Genomic DNA, 15788 nt, shown 5'->3' with positions numbered 1-15788 from the left:
ATGTTCCATGATATAGACACGTCATTAGTTATCCATTGTTATAACCCTAATGTGATCAATGACCCTCTAATAGATGATCTACATTGAAAAGGCACTACTTTTACAGCTACACCTTCAATGTATTTTATCCTTAAAACACTTAGCTCCGTATAAATGATATTTCAGCGAAGTAAAATGAGATCTCCACCATTTATCTCTGTTTAGCCAAGCTCGAAGGATATCATCGTTTCACTTCTAAATTCATATAGAAGTTATAGACTCCATATTTATGTTAGCGCTCCCACTCAATTATACTATCATGTTCCCAAAATGTACGTATCACCCTAACCCAAAAGTAGGCTTAACTAAAAAATCAAAGAACATGTATAATACTCTTGAGATCGAACCTAACCATATTAGGATTAAGATCATTTGATCTAGGATCAACGGGTGATATTGAATTGAATAGATATTACGGTAAATTTAATATATCTAATCAAAGCTGAATATCGGTCCCTTCCGATGTATACTCCATACATCCGATACTGGTAAACTTTGCGAATGCCCTGGAAAGGACATACCACTTATCCAAGGTGTAAGAATACTAATCGCTGATTATATCATGCCAGTCTAAATCCAGTGTTCTGACAAATCATGGAATAAACTTTCGAACATATAATTAAGATTATATTTCACTGTGCTGACAACACTATAATCATTAACAAATTCATATGTTCTGGACTTAAATAGAATTCGTACATTATATATATAATCATGAAATAAATCATGTGAATCATGCAACATAAAATGTTATTTCTGATCTTTATTAATAAGTAAATCTGATTATATTGAAATGAATTCTATTTAGGGCATAAAACCCAACAAAAAGTGTCTTACATGTCCCTACTATACATAAAAATCTTATTAGTATTTCACAATTCTTTGCTGACAACAATGTTGTCATCGAATTCAATACTAATCACTATTTTGTCATTGATAAGATCACGAATTAGGTCCTTCTGCAATGAACTCTTAATCAAGGTCTCTACAAGATTTCTCTTCCATCATCCTCATCCTTTCACTGCCTCTTCTCAAGCCAATTCCTCATTGCATCCACCTACTGTGCATTTAAGTACTTCTTATGCCTCAAATAAAATTTCTTGTACTGTTTCTCATAGAGTTGCTGTTTAGATGCTATAACAAGAAACACTTTGGGTTTGTAAATGCTAAATTTTGATCTAGTTTGCATTGGATGACCCTAAGGTAATGGTGGAGGAGAAGGAGATATAGTTGGATTACGAATAATCACTTCCTCTATAGTGAAAGAGGCATCATTTTGAAGAGGGGAGTTTGGCACAATGTCATTTGTGGAAGATGACTCAGCTGTTTGTTCATCATTTTGATGAGAAGACGCTGACACGTATGGTGTATGGTGTTGAGTATCTGAAGTAAAACTTAGAGAACCAAATTGAAATTGGGAAAGGTTATCAGCTGGAGACACACTGAGAATTACAAAGGCTGGTGCAAGCAAACTTTTGTGATATGTGGGACTTTGTGTAGTGTAAAACATACTTGAATAAGGAAACTCTTTTTCATTGAAGTTTACACTTCTTGCAATATAGATTGTACCTGAAGAGTGTAAATATCTATAGCCTTTATGGAAAGGACTATAACCAAGAAAGACACATTTAGATGTCTTTAATTGAAATTTATGTTGATTGTAAGGTTTGAGGAATGGAAAACATGCACAACCAAAGGTTTTTTAAAAAGTGTAATCCGATTTGATGCCATAGATACATTGGAAGAGAGATTTATAACCACTGATAATTGTTGGTAACCTATTTATGAGATAGACAACAGAGACACACGCATCCCACCAGAAGCTAAAAGGCATTTTGGCTTGAGCTAACAAAGTTAATCCCATTTCAGTTTCATGTCTATGTTTTCTCTCTACTCTACCTTGTTGTTGGTGAGTATGAGGACAAGGGTGCATAAACAAGATGCCTAATTTTTGTAAAATTGGTTGTAACTTTCTATACTCCCCACCCCATTCAGTTTGTAGACACTTTAAATTTGTGTCAAACTATTTTTCCACAAAAGTTCTAAATGTTAGAAAGATTGGAAAAAGAATCAGTTTTGCTCTTCATAGGGTAAATCCAACTATACTTTGTTAAATCATCAACAAATAGAATGTAATACTTGTATCCTTCAGCAGTGGCATTTGGAGAAGGACCCCAAACATGTGAATTGATAAGTTATAAAAGATGAGTTATTTTTAATGAAGAGCTGCTAAAATGCATTAAATGATTTTTCTCAAATTGGCATGCATCACAGAATTGTAAATCAGATTTAGACAACTTTGTGTTTATTTCTTGAATAACTTTTGTAAGAATTGCAGATGAGGGATGGCCAAGTCTATTGTGCCAAAGTGTAGAAATACATTTTGAATTTGTACATGAACCAAATTATGAATGATAAACAGTACAAGTAATTTTATTTATGGCATAAGTGTTGGGTTTTGTGCCCTAAATAAAATCTATTTCAAAATAATCAGATTTACTTATTAATAAAGATCAGAAATAACATTTTATGTTGCATGGTTCACATGATTTATTTCATGATTATATATATAATGTATAAATTCTATTTAAGTCCAGAACATATGAATTTGTTAATGATTATAGTGTTGTCAGCACAGTGGAATATAATCTTGATTATATGTTCGAAAGTTTATTCCCTGATTAGTCAGTTCACTGGATTTAGACTGGTATGATAATCAGTGATAGGTATTCTTACACCTTGGATAAGTGTTATGTCCTTTCCAAGGCATTGGCAAAGTTTATCAGTATCGGATGTATGGAGTATACATCGGAAGGGACCGATATTGAACTATGGTTAGATATGTTAAAATTTACCGTAATATCTATTCAATTCACTATCAGCTGTTGATCCTAGATCAAATGATCTTAATCCTGATATGATTAGGTTCGATCTCAAGAGTATTATACATGTTCTTTGATTTGTTAGTTAAGCCTACTTTTGGGTCAGGGTGATACGTACATTTTGGGAACATGATAGTATAATTGAGTGGGAGCGCTAACATAAATATGGAATCTATAACTTCTATAGGAATTTAGAAGTGAAACGATGATATCCTTCGAGCTTGGCTAAACAGAGATAAATGGTTGAGATCTCATTTCACTTCGCTGAAATATCATTTATACGGAGCTAAGTGTTTTAAGGATAAAATACATTGAAGGGTGTAACGGTAATTTAGTCCCTATACATGTAGATCATCTAATAGAGGATCATTGATCAAATTAGGATTATAACAATGGATAATTAATAGCGTATCTATATCGTGGAACATATAGAGCGTTCTATATGACTGAGAGTGCAATTCCAACTTCTAAGAGTGGATTCAATAAGGAATTAATAAGTTAGGGAATTTACTTGGTAAATTTGGTTGAGCTTATTGGAAGCTCGATTATATAGGCCCATGGTCCCCATACTAGTTGAGACCATACTACTTGTAAGACTCAGTTAATTGATTTTAATTAATCAATTATAATTCTAAAGTTAGACTATCTCTAGTTTATGAAGTTTCACTAAGCAAGGGCAAAATTGTGAAGAAAAGAGATTCTAGGTTTTATTTGTTAATTAAGAGACTTTATATGTCTAATTAATAAATACATTAAATGACAATATTATTTAATAATTAATTTTTAGTTATTAAATAATTAGAATTGGCATTTAAGTGGTTAAATTAAAAAATTGGTGTTTCTGAGAAAATGGGATGGAAAAATGACAAAATGGCAAAATTGCAAGTGGGGCCCATTGTCCTATACATGGCCGGCCACTATGCATTTAATTTACCATTTATTTTTTCATTATTTTAATGCCAAATAATTCTAACCTAAACCTAGGTGGTTACCTATAAATAGGTAGTGATGGCTTCAGGAAAAAGATGATGCATCTCATTCTTTTAGAATAAAACTTTTTAGCCACCACTTTCCCTCTTCTTTTCTTCTTCAATTTTCGAACCTTGAGTGATTGAGTGAGTGCCCACACACATCAAGTGGTATCTCAATCATAGTGTGAAAGATTGTGAAGAATCCAATCAACAAGAAGGAGAATCAACATCAAAGGAAGGAGAGAAAGAGATCCAGGTTCAGATCTTGATAATGCTCTGCTACAGAAAGGAATCAAGGGCTAGAGATCTGAACGGAAGGAGTCATTATATTTCGCTGCACCCAATGTAAGGTTTCCTAAACTTCATATGTGTTTATTTCATTGTTTTAGAATTCATATTAGGATGTTAAACAACATACATGGTAGTAAATCTAGATCCTGGTAAAATATTTCCAACAATAAGAAGTACTTAAATGCACAGTAGATGGATGCAATGAGGAATTGACTCGAGAAGAGGCAGTGAAAGGATGAGTTGATGATGGAAGAGACAGCTTGTAGAGACCTTGATTAAGAGTTTCTTGTAGAAGGACCTGCTTCGTGATCTTATCAATGACAAAATAGTGATTAATATCGAATTTAATGACAACATTGTTGTCAGCATAGAATTGTTAAATACTAATAAGATTTTTATGTATAGCAGGGACATGTAAGACACTTTTTAGAATCAAGATTTTAGAAAATGAAAGAAAGCTATTGCAAATAGTAGAAATGGTGAAAATCTAGTCAGCTAGAGCTCTAGAAAACAAAAAGTTGTAGCTAAATCATCAACAGAGTCTGAGTACAAAGCTCTTGCCTCTGCAACCACTGAGCTCGTGTGGATTAATTCTCTCTTGACTGAACTTGGCATAACTCTCCATAAAACACCCCCTGTTTTATGGTGTAATAATCAGAGTGCCCAATCTCTAGCCTTGAATCTTATTTTTCACACAAGAACGAAGAACATTGAGCTTGATGTCCACTACATTACAGATCAAGTTGCTAAGAAAAAGCTAGAAGTTTGTTATATACCTACTCAGGATCAAATAGTAGACTTGTTTACTAAACCTTTGTCTTCTCCTCGATTTTAGTTTTTATGTAACAAGCTTTACTTGGAACATTCCTGTTGGAAATTATTTTACCAGGATCTTAGATCTACTCACAAGTATGTTTATTAACATCCTAAATAAGAACTTTCTAAAACGATAAATTAAACACATATAAAGTTTAAGAAACCTTACATTGGGTGCAGCGGAATATAATGACTCCTTCCGTTCAGATATCTAGCCCTTGATTCCTTTCTGTAGCAGAGCATTATCAATATCTGAACCTGGATCTCTTTCTCTGAATCTTTGATGCTGAAACTCCTTTGCTGATGATCTTTCTTCACGATCTTCCTCACTATGATTGAGGTATCACTTGATGTGTGTGGGCACTACTCTAATCACTAAGGATTTCGAAATTCAAAGGAAGAAGAAAGAAGAAGTGGTAGCTAAAGATAGGGAGAGAGAAGGCTCAGTTTTTCTGATTTAGAAAGTGTCAGAAGAAAAGTCTTATTGTTCTGAAGCCTTCACTATCTATTTATAGCATTCCACTAGGGTTAGGTTTGAATTATATGGCATTAAAATAATAAAAAAATCAATTTAAAACACACACAATAGGTGGCCGGCCATGCCTTAGTGGATTGGGCCTTGGGTTTTGCAATTTTGCAATTTTAACACCTTTTGTATCTGATTTTCTCAAAAATACCAATTTCCTAACTCAACCATTTAAATGCCAATTCTAACTATTTAATAACTATAAATAATTATTAAATAATATTGTCATTTATCATATTTATTAATTGAACCATACAAAGTATCATAATTAACAAATATGCCTCTATAAACTCTTTCTTTACAATTTCGCCCTTACTTAGTGAAAATTTCACAAATAGACATAGTCTAATTTGTGAATTATAATTGATTAATCAAAATAATTACATGAGTCTTACAAGCAATATTATCTCAACTAGTGGGGGGACCATGGGTCTATATAACCGAGCTTCCAATAAGTAGATCAAGAATTTAGCACTAAAATTCACTAACTTATTAATTCTTCGTTGAATCCACGCATAGAACTTAGAATTGCACTCTCAGTATATAGAATGCTCTATATGTTCCACCATATAGACACATCATTAGTTATCCATTGTTATAATCCTAATGTGATCAATTATCCTCTATATAAATGATCTACACAGTAAAGGGATTAGAATACCGTAACACCCTACTATGTATTTTATCCTTAAAACACTTGACCCCGTATAAATGATATTTCAGCTTATGTGAAATGAGATCTCCACCATTTATTTTCGTTTGGTCAAGCTCGAAGGAGATCATCCTTTGCTTACTATTCGCCAGATAGAAGCTATAGATTCCATGTTTATGCTAGCGCTCCCACTCAATTGCACTACCGTGTTCCCAAAAAGTACGTATCACCCTGACCAAAAAGCAGGCTTAACTAACAATTCAAGGAACACGAATAGCCTTTCAAGATTGAGCCTAATCATAACAGGATTAAGATCATTTGATCTAGGATCAACTAGGCGATATTGACTTGAATAGATTTTACGGTAAGTTTAATTAAATCTAAGTCAAAGTTCAATATCGGTCCCTTCCGATGCATACTCCATGCATCCAACCTGAGCTTTACTTTAACCAATGTTCTGGAAAGAACATCGTATTTCTCCAAATACAAGTAAACTCTTGTTGTAGATTATCATATCAGTAAAACCCTGTGTCTGATAAATCTAGAAAACTTTATTCACGTAGTCATGTTTACTTTCCAATGTGTTGACGGCACAATAAACAGGATCAAGTATGTGAAAAGGGTTTCAGATGAATTTATACATTATGTTCATATAATCATGAAATAAATCATGTGAACCATGCAACATTAAATGTTATTTCTGATCTATATTAATAAGTAAATCTGATTATATTGAAATGAGTTTTATTTAGGGCATAAAACCCAACAAACTCCCACTTGCACTAATATAAAACAAAAAGTGTGTTTCAAATAATCTCAACACCTTGATATACAAATCAAGTGTAGTAGTAGTAAACTCCTCGTAATAGGATCTGAAAGGTTGAATTAACCACAACCTTTTCTCCACTATTACTCTTCCTTAATCACAAAATCATTGATAATGTGAAATTCCTCTCTATATGTCTACTCTCTTGGGATACTGGATTCTATACCTTTGGCAACTACTTTTGGTTAATCAGGAAATTAACACTAGTAGTTTAAGGCAATTTGGAATGATGCCAAAAATGTATAGAACTTTCCTTAGACTGAATAAGTACCTTTCCTGTAGCTTTAACATTCAGTCTCTCTCTGGTAGACCTAGAGACTTCAGATAGGTTTTTACACTTCTCCAAAATCACTATTCCACCCCCAGAGTAACCACCATCTTATCAGAAAGATTTACTAGCACAAAGGCAAATTTCGAAATCTGATATGGTGTAGTCTAAGAGTTTTAAATACACCCTTATAGACTAACATATAGTTCCTCTTCTTAATCTTAGGATTTACTTGATTGTCTTCCAATGTTCTTCTCCTGGATTAATCTGATACCTACTCATTACTCCCACTCAACAGCAGGTGTCTGGTCTAAGGCATACAAAAGCATATCTAAGACCTCTCACTGTTGATATAAGAAATTCTTTCATGGCTTTATCTTTTCTGGAATAGTTGAGACTTTTCCTTAGATAAATAAAATCTATGTCTAAGAAGTTGTGAAGCTTCTATAGATTGCCATTAGAAAGAAAATGCTTCAGCATCTTACTAAAGTAAGTTTGTTAAGTCCATTGAATAGACTTATAAACGAAAATTTCCTTTTATGTCCTTGTAATAGAAAACTTTAGGTTACTCCATGTGAATGGATTAAACCATAGTTCTATTGGCTTTCTTCTTAGTTTCTTATCTTGACAATCCATTACTTGTTTAAACTCACAATGGATTTTAATCACTAGTGTCTCCCAAGTCATAAGAAGGTGAGTTCCTAGAAACTCTCCCACTACGACAAGGCGCCGTGAATTATGTCTAAGAAAACTAAATGGTATTGATCTCTTCGGTTGTGACAAGACAACAGAGGCAGTGGGATCATCATATGTTATATAAGATGATAGAACACTTTTGGAATCAAGAATTAAATATCTCCTTTATTTGCTACTTGTTTTCAGACTTAGTCATTATCTTAGAAAAGTAGTATTTGTTTGAACAAACACTTTCTTATCTATTGACAATGGGATGGTCCACCCCTAATAACTTAGAATAGCTAACAAACCATGGTTAATGATTCTAGCTTTTCTTAAGATTTTGATTAGGTCATCCATGAATCTAGTAATGATTACATTAAGTACCCAACCATTACATCATTCTGAAATTGTATTACCATAGAAGGATTTAGGCAACGACTAGTAACTAATCATCAATATGCAACTCGTAATTTCTGGGGAGGTAAGTTTGGATATAATTCAAAAATCAATTTAATGATCTTTGAACTGCATATCTACTAACTATTTCTCCACCCCTATCAGTTCGCAAGATCTTAACCACTTACCTTAATGGTTTTAACCATTGCTAGAAATTAATGAAATTTTTCAAACATTTCAAATTTCTTTGCTAAAAGGTATAATCTAGAGTTATCGTTTTAAGAATACAACGAAAAAACTCATATCCACCCCTGAATGTACATCCATCTACGAATGAGATGAACTACTTTCAGTGGATATAGGCATATTAACTCTTTGCAGAGATGGATCTTGTCAAATCCACTATGAACAAGATACAAATGCCATAGATTAAAAAAAATGTGGTAGTGTCTATGATGACATAGGTTTAGTTACATCAAAGAGTTCTTAGAATAGTGCAAGTGGATCCTGGTCACAGAATACCTAACTCATATTCCATACAGTTTTAATCCATTAATAGAAGATGGATATTAAACACTTGAGAAAGTGTAACTGTATTGTATCTGGAATTAGAAATATAAGAAAATTTCTGTTTGGATTCTAAAATTAATGTCAAAGACTTAAATTCAACCAAATATAATGAGTAATTCTTTCTTGGACCACCACTACTATTTAAACTCTAAGTCAGATTTGCCCATACAAGTAGGAGATTTCTAAGATTGAGGATTTATATCAATTGGGAATAGAATTTCGGGATTATAATCATATGCGTCATTTAATTTCTTAAGAGAAAATATAATGACATGAAATGATTTATAGACCATTCATCCAATGATATATTATGGAGCTAATTCGAAATGAATAAGCTAAGAGGAATTAGGATAATTTCGTTTATAAATAAGAATCCAACGATGCTTCGATTAGCGAAAGACAAAGTAATCTTATTTATGTAATCTTCTTGTTTCATATTGTAAAAATACTAGTCTAAGGTGTCATCAATTGATGAACAGCTAGATGTTGCATATACAATATTTATCTTTCGAGATCTTACACTATTATGTATGTCTAATGGTAAAAATCCATTAGGGATTTATCTCATTAGAAAAACAAACATGTTAGACCAACAATGAAGATTCGAAATTAAACTACAACTTAATAACAGAAAATAACATGGTTCAATATAAATTCATACACAATTCAAAAATTATAAACATATAGCAAGTAGGAATGACTAGTGAAAATACTAAAACATACAATCCTAAATAATTTCCAAGGTTTTCAACAAACTGATACAGTGTCCCGGTAGGCGAGAGTCAAAGCATCATTTATTGAATAGAGTTGTCAGCTCATCTAAAATAGAAACCATTCTAGCAACCTTTTATTCGATCAAAATAAAAATCCAACGTTGTCCCAGTAGGCGAGAGTCAAGGTTATTCTCATTTAATGAGCTTCCACCATTGTTTCATGTTTTATGAGTTTATCTCTAAGTAGTCACCGTAGGGGAGAGTCTAAATAGAGACGAAAACTCACAAAACACTTATCAAATGAAATCTTACGTTGTTAAATGCGTTCAACGAATAACCATCCATAGGGGGACGAAGTCTAGCGTCTCGAGGTTATATTGAAAACATTTAACTTTTGTAAGACCAACAATGGAGATCGAATATCTTAATAATAATCAAGCTCATTATTTAAAGTGAGTTGTATTTTCTTTGATTCTCTTTATTTAATTTATTTATTTTAAATATATATTTATTTAAAATTTCCAATTTAGAATGAAAAATTCTAAATATAAATTTTAATTTAATATTTATAAATTTTACTTAGATGGATATAAAAATAACATGAATTATTTCCATCTTAGTAATAATTTCCAATAAATATTTAGAAAAATATTCAATTTAAGTTGTTACAAAATTAACATAAATTAATTTACAACTCAAATTTAATTTTCTATAAATATATATTGCATTTCGAAAAATTAAAGTATTTAAGAATACAATTTTCGAAAATGCATGTTAAAATAAAAAATTAATCCTGGAAAAATTATTCTAATTTAATGTTGGCCCAAAATTAATTAATAAAATTAATTTACAACAAAAAAATATAATTTTCCTATTTAATTAAATATATAAGAAAAATTTCAAATATTTAAGTATGATGATGAAAATCAACTTAAATATTAATTTTCTATTTAATTAAATACACTAGAAAAATACTTCAAGCAAAAATATCATCTATCTAGATTTTCCTTTGACTAATTAATTCAATTTCTAATAATATACTTTAATTCAATTTATTTTAAATTAATCAATAAATGAAAAAATCATTGATTTAAGTTGATCCAAGAATTAATTAAAATAATTAATTAATTTACAACTTAATCTATTTTTCAAAATAAAATTCGAAATTCTAGCATTTAAGAAATGCAATTTCGAAAATTGATTAATAAAATAAAGAAAAAATATATTTTTGAAAATTATTTAAATTTAGTTGAAAAAATAAATTTCAGCTAAAAATAATTTTCTATTTAATTAAATGTCATGAAAAAGAAATATTTAAGTATGATGATAAAAATCAACTTAGATATTCAATTTTCAAATTAATTAAATGTATTAAATTCAAGAAATAAATAATTAAGTGTAGAGAAGGCTTAATTATTAATCTCTAGTTTAATACTAGGAAAAATATACTTAAAATAAATTTTACCAAAATTAATTAATAAATAATTAATTTCACAATGTATAATATTTCCTATTTAATATTAGAAATAATAAGTAGTCTAGAAATAACTATCTAGAAAATATCTTATTTGACTAAGTATCTTTTCCATAAAATTTGAAAAAAATATCTAATTTAAGTTGTATTAGAAAAAATCTAGAACTTAAATATTTTTCAAATTTAAATTTAATTAAATATCAAAAATTAAGTTGTAACCACTTAATTTGAAAATATTCCATTTTAAGTTAATATTCGAAAAGATATTAACTTAAAAAATATCTAAAATATTCCATTTTAAGTTAATATTCGAAAAGATATTAACTTAAAAAATATCTAAAGAATCTTAATAACCAATGCCTAAAATTCCTCAACTTAATTTTGAAATTTGAAATTCAAAAGATATTCAGATTTAAGTTGGTTAGTTGTAGATAACTAAAGATCAACTTAAATAAGAATATTTAATGAAAAATTTAAATTAAGTTCCAGAAAGAATCTAGATGGTTATAATTCTATATTTAATTAAATACAAGAAAATACATATAGTTTAGCTTAGAATAAAGAATTCTTTAAACTATAATTTTCTTAAATTAATTTCAAAATAAATGAAATTAATTATGTTGCTAATCAATTTTATTAGGTTAAACTAGTGTAATTAACCTAGTACAGTTGTTCAAATCAGGCAAATGGGCCTTCACAATTGGGGTGGTTCATGTGAGGGGGTGCTGGGTTCAGTATGTCGTACCCACTTCTATGGCTCCCAACTCTCACACAAGGCCCAAAAGAGAGGAATTTAACCTTAATAAGAACAACTGTTATTAATTGAATAAGCCCAATAACTAAATGGGCCTAAATAAATTCTATCAAGAACTATGATAATTTATTTTAGCAACAACAACCTATATGTATCTATAATCAAATTAAACACATAGGCTCACACACGCACACTTTGGATGGGTCCTATCATGTTGCTAGGTCATACACAGATGAAAGAAGATTGTAAATATACCTGTTACAAATTAATAACTTGACCAAGGGAGCCATCAGATCATTAGATCTGGCAAAAAGTAACCATGGCTATTTGCAATCAAGTAATAATAGGTTTTGAAAACTTACAAACAAGCTAAAACACATACTCCTGCAACAAGGATAGCTAGGTCATACACAGATGAAAGAAGATTGTAAATATACCTGTTACAAATTAATAACTTGACCAAGGGAGCCATCAGATCATTAGATCTGGCAAAAAGTAACCATGGCTATTTGCAATCAAGTAATAATAGGTTTTGAAAACTTACAAACAAGCTAAAACACATACTCCTGCAACAAGGTTAGCTGGATAGTTGGATGTAGGATTTATTTAATTTTAAATTAAATATTTAATTTCGAAAATAATTAATTAAATAATAAAAAAAAATTGAAAAAAAATCGAAATTTTTAAAAAAAATTTAAATTTAAAATTAAACCTACAATTTTTGAAAAATTAGGTTTCAACCAACCTAAATATCATTTCAAAAATTTGCTAACTACTTTTAAATTATAAATGTTATTTTATAAATAAAAATTAAATAAAAATTAGAAAAGATAAATAAATATCTTTTTCAAATTTTAAATGTAATTTAAATAAATAAAATAACAAAATTTAAAAAATTAGCAAAATATCTTATATCATTTAAAAATTACATGATTATAAATATCTTATTTTTAAATTTAAAATAAGATAAGATATAATCAAATTTTAAAATAAGATAGATTTTTAAGCAAGAAGATAGATACTAATTCTATTCAAATTCAAATTATACCAAAAATCGGAAGATAATTCCATGAAAAAGCATGAAAAATTGAAGAAAAACAAAAAAAAATTGTGAACTGTACGGACAGTTTCGCGATCGCAGGAAAATTTCAAGACAAATTTACTCGATTTTTTTCAAATCTTCAAAAATTCATAACTAATTCAAATAAAATCGAAATTGAGTTCTGTAAAAGGCTAACTTGCTTAATTTTTCCCATACTATCCAATAAAAATAATTCTAGAAACAAAATCGCAATTATTTTTCACGAAAATTTACAAACATCAATCAATCATCAAATAACACTCAATACAACATGATACCATCCAAAGAACATACAAACAATCGTTTTAAAGTCCAAATTTCTTGCAAGTAAATCAATTACCATGGCTCTGAGGCCAGTTATTGGAATTTATTTTACCAGGATCTTAGATCTACTCACAAGTATGTTTATTAACATCCTAAATAAGAACTTTCTAAAACGATAAATTAAACACATATAAAGTTTAAGAAACCTTACATTGGGTGCAGCGGAATATAATGACTCCTTCCGTTCAGATATCTAGCCCTTGATTCCTTTCTGTAGCAGAGCATTATCAATATCTGAATCTGGATCTCTTTCTCTGAATCTTTGATGCTGAAACTCCTTTGCTGATGATCTTTCTTCACGATCTTCCTCACTATGATTGAGGTATCACTTGATGTGTGTGGGCACTACTCTAATCACTAAGGATTTCGAAATTCAAAGGAAGAAGAAAGAAGAAGTGGTAGCTAAAGATAGGGAGAGAGAAGGCTCAGTTTTTCTGATTTAGAAAGTGTCAGAAGAAAAGTCTTATTGTTCTGAAGCCTTCACTATCTATTTATAGCATTCCACTAGGGTTAGGTTTGAATTATATGGCATTAAAATAATGAAAAAATCAATTTAAAACACACACAATAGGTGGCCGGCCATGCCTTAGTGGATTGGGCCTTGGGTTTTGCAATTTTGCAATTTTAACACCTTTTGTATCTGATTTTCTCAAAAATGCCAATTTCCTAATTCAACCATTTAAATGCCAATTGTAACTATTTAATAACTATAAATAATTATTAAATAATATTGTCATTTATCATATTTATTAATTGAACCATACAAAGTATCATAATTAACAAATATGCCCATATAAACTCTTTCTTTATAATTTCGCCCTTACTTAGTGAAAATTTCACAAATAGACATAGTCTAATTTGTGAATTATAATTGATTAATCAAAATCAATTACATGAGTCTTACAAGCAATATTATCTCAACTAGTGGGGGGACCATGGGTCTATATAACCGAGCTTCCAATAAGTAGATCAAGAATTTAGCACTAAAATTCACTAACTTATTAATTCTTCGTTGAATCCACGCATAGAACTTAGAATTGCACTCTCAGTATATAGAATGCTCTATATGTTCCACCATATAGACACATCATTAGTTATCCATTGTTATAATCCTAATGTGATCAATTATCCTCTATATGAATGATCTACACAGTAAAGGGATTAGATTACCGTAACAGCCTACTATGTATTTTATCCTTAAAACACTTGACCCCGTATAAATGATATTTCAGCTTATGTGAAATGAGATCTCCACCATTTATTTTCGTTTGGTCAAGCTGGAAGGAGATCATCCTTTGCTTACTATTCGCCAGATAGAAGCTATAGATTCCATGTTTATGCTAGCGCTCCCACTCAATTGCACTACCGTGTTCCCAAAAAGTACGTATCACCCTGACCTAAAAGCAGGCTTAACTAACAATTCAAGGAACACGAATAGCCTTTCAAGATTGAGCCTAATCATAACAAGATTAAGATCATTTGATCTAGGATCAACTAGGCGATATTGACTTGAATAGATTTTACGGTAAGTTTAATTAAATCTAAGTCAAAGTTCAATATCGGTCCCTTCCGATGCATACTCCATGCATCCAACCTGAGCTTTACTTTAACCAATGTTCTGGAAAGAACATAGTATTTCTCCAAATACAAGTAAACTCTTGTTGTAGATTATCATATCAGTAAAACCCTGTGTCTGATAAATCTAGGAAACTTTATTCACATAGTCATGTTTACTTTCCAATGTGTTGACGGCACAATAAACAGGATCAAGTATGTGAAAAGGGTTTCAGAGGAATTTATACATTATGTACATATAATCATGAAATAAATCATGTGAACCATGCAACATTAAATGTTATTTCTGATCTATATTAATAAGTAAATCTGATTATATTGAAATGAGTTTTATTTAGGGCATAAAACCCAACAATTCCAAGTATAGCTTGAGGGGGTGTTAGTGAAGATAGTTAGTTAGGACAAGTGGCTCTTTCTCAGTTAATTGTTAGTTAGTGAGTTGTGCGGTTAGGGAAGAGTTGTTACTCTTTCACAGCTCCTTTATTTAACAGAATTCAATTAGTATTGTAGTGGCTTGTTCTATCTATAAATATCACAGAGCTTGTGTATTCAAACACAGCTCATTTCACCAATCTCAACTCAGATTACATCACAATGTTGTTTTTTATGTTCATAAACAATTTTTAGTTTTTTGTCTAACATATTCTTTTTTATATTTTTCGCTCACATACTCAGACCCCAGACTTGGACCCAAACCCAGACCTGTTCCCAGACCCTAAATCTCAGACCGCGACCCGAACCCGAACCTCGATCCTAGACCCAGACCTAGACCCCGACCCGGACACCGAACCTAGACCCCAGACCCCGAACCCGAACCTAAGACCCTAACCCTAGACCCCGACCTAGAACGCAGACCCGAATCTGGACCCCAAACTCAAACCCCAACCTCGAACTTGAACCCTGACCCAAACTCAGATCTCGGGCCCCAATCCCAACTCCAACCATGATCCAG

Source organism: Cannabis sativa, chromosome 5 (genome assembly GCF_029168945.1).
Source record: "Cannabis sativa cultivar Pink pepper isolate KNU-18-1 chromosome 5, ASM2916894v1, whole genome shotgun sequence".
In the NCBI taxonomy this organism is placed as follows: domain Eukaryota; kingdom Viridiplantae; phylum Streptophyta; class Magnoliopsida; order Rosales; family Cannabaceae; genus Cannabis; species Cannabis sativa.
This window is presented reverse-complemented; position numbering follows the sequence as displayed.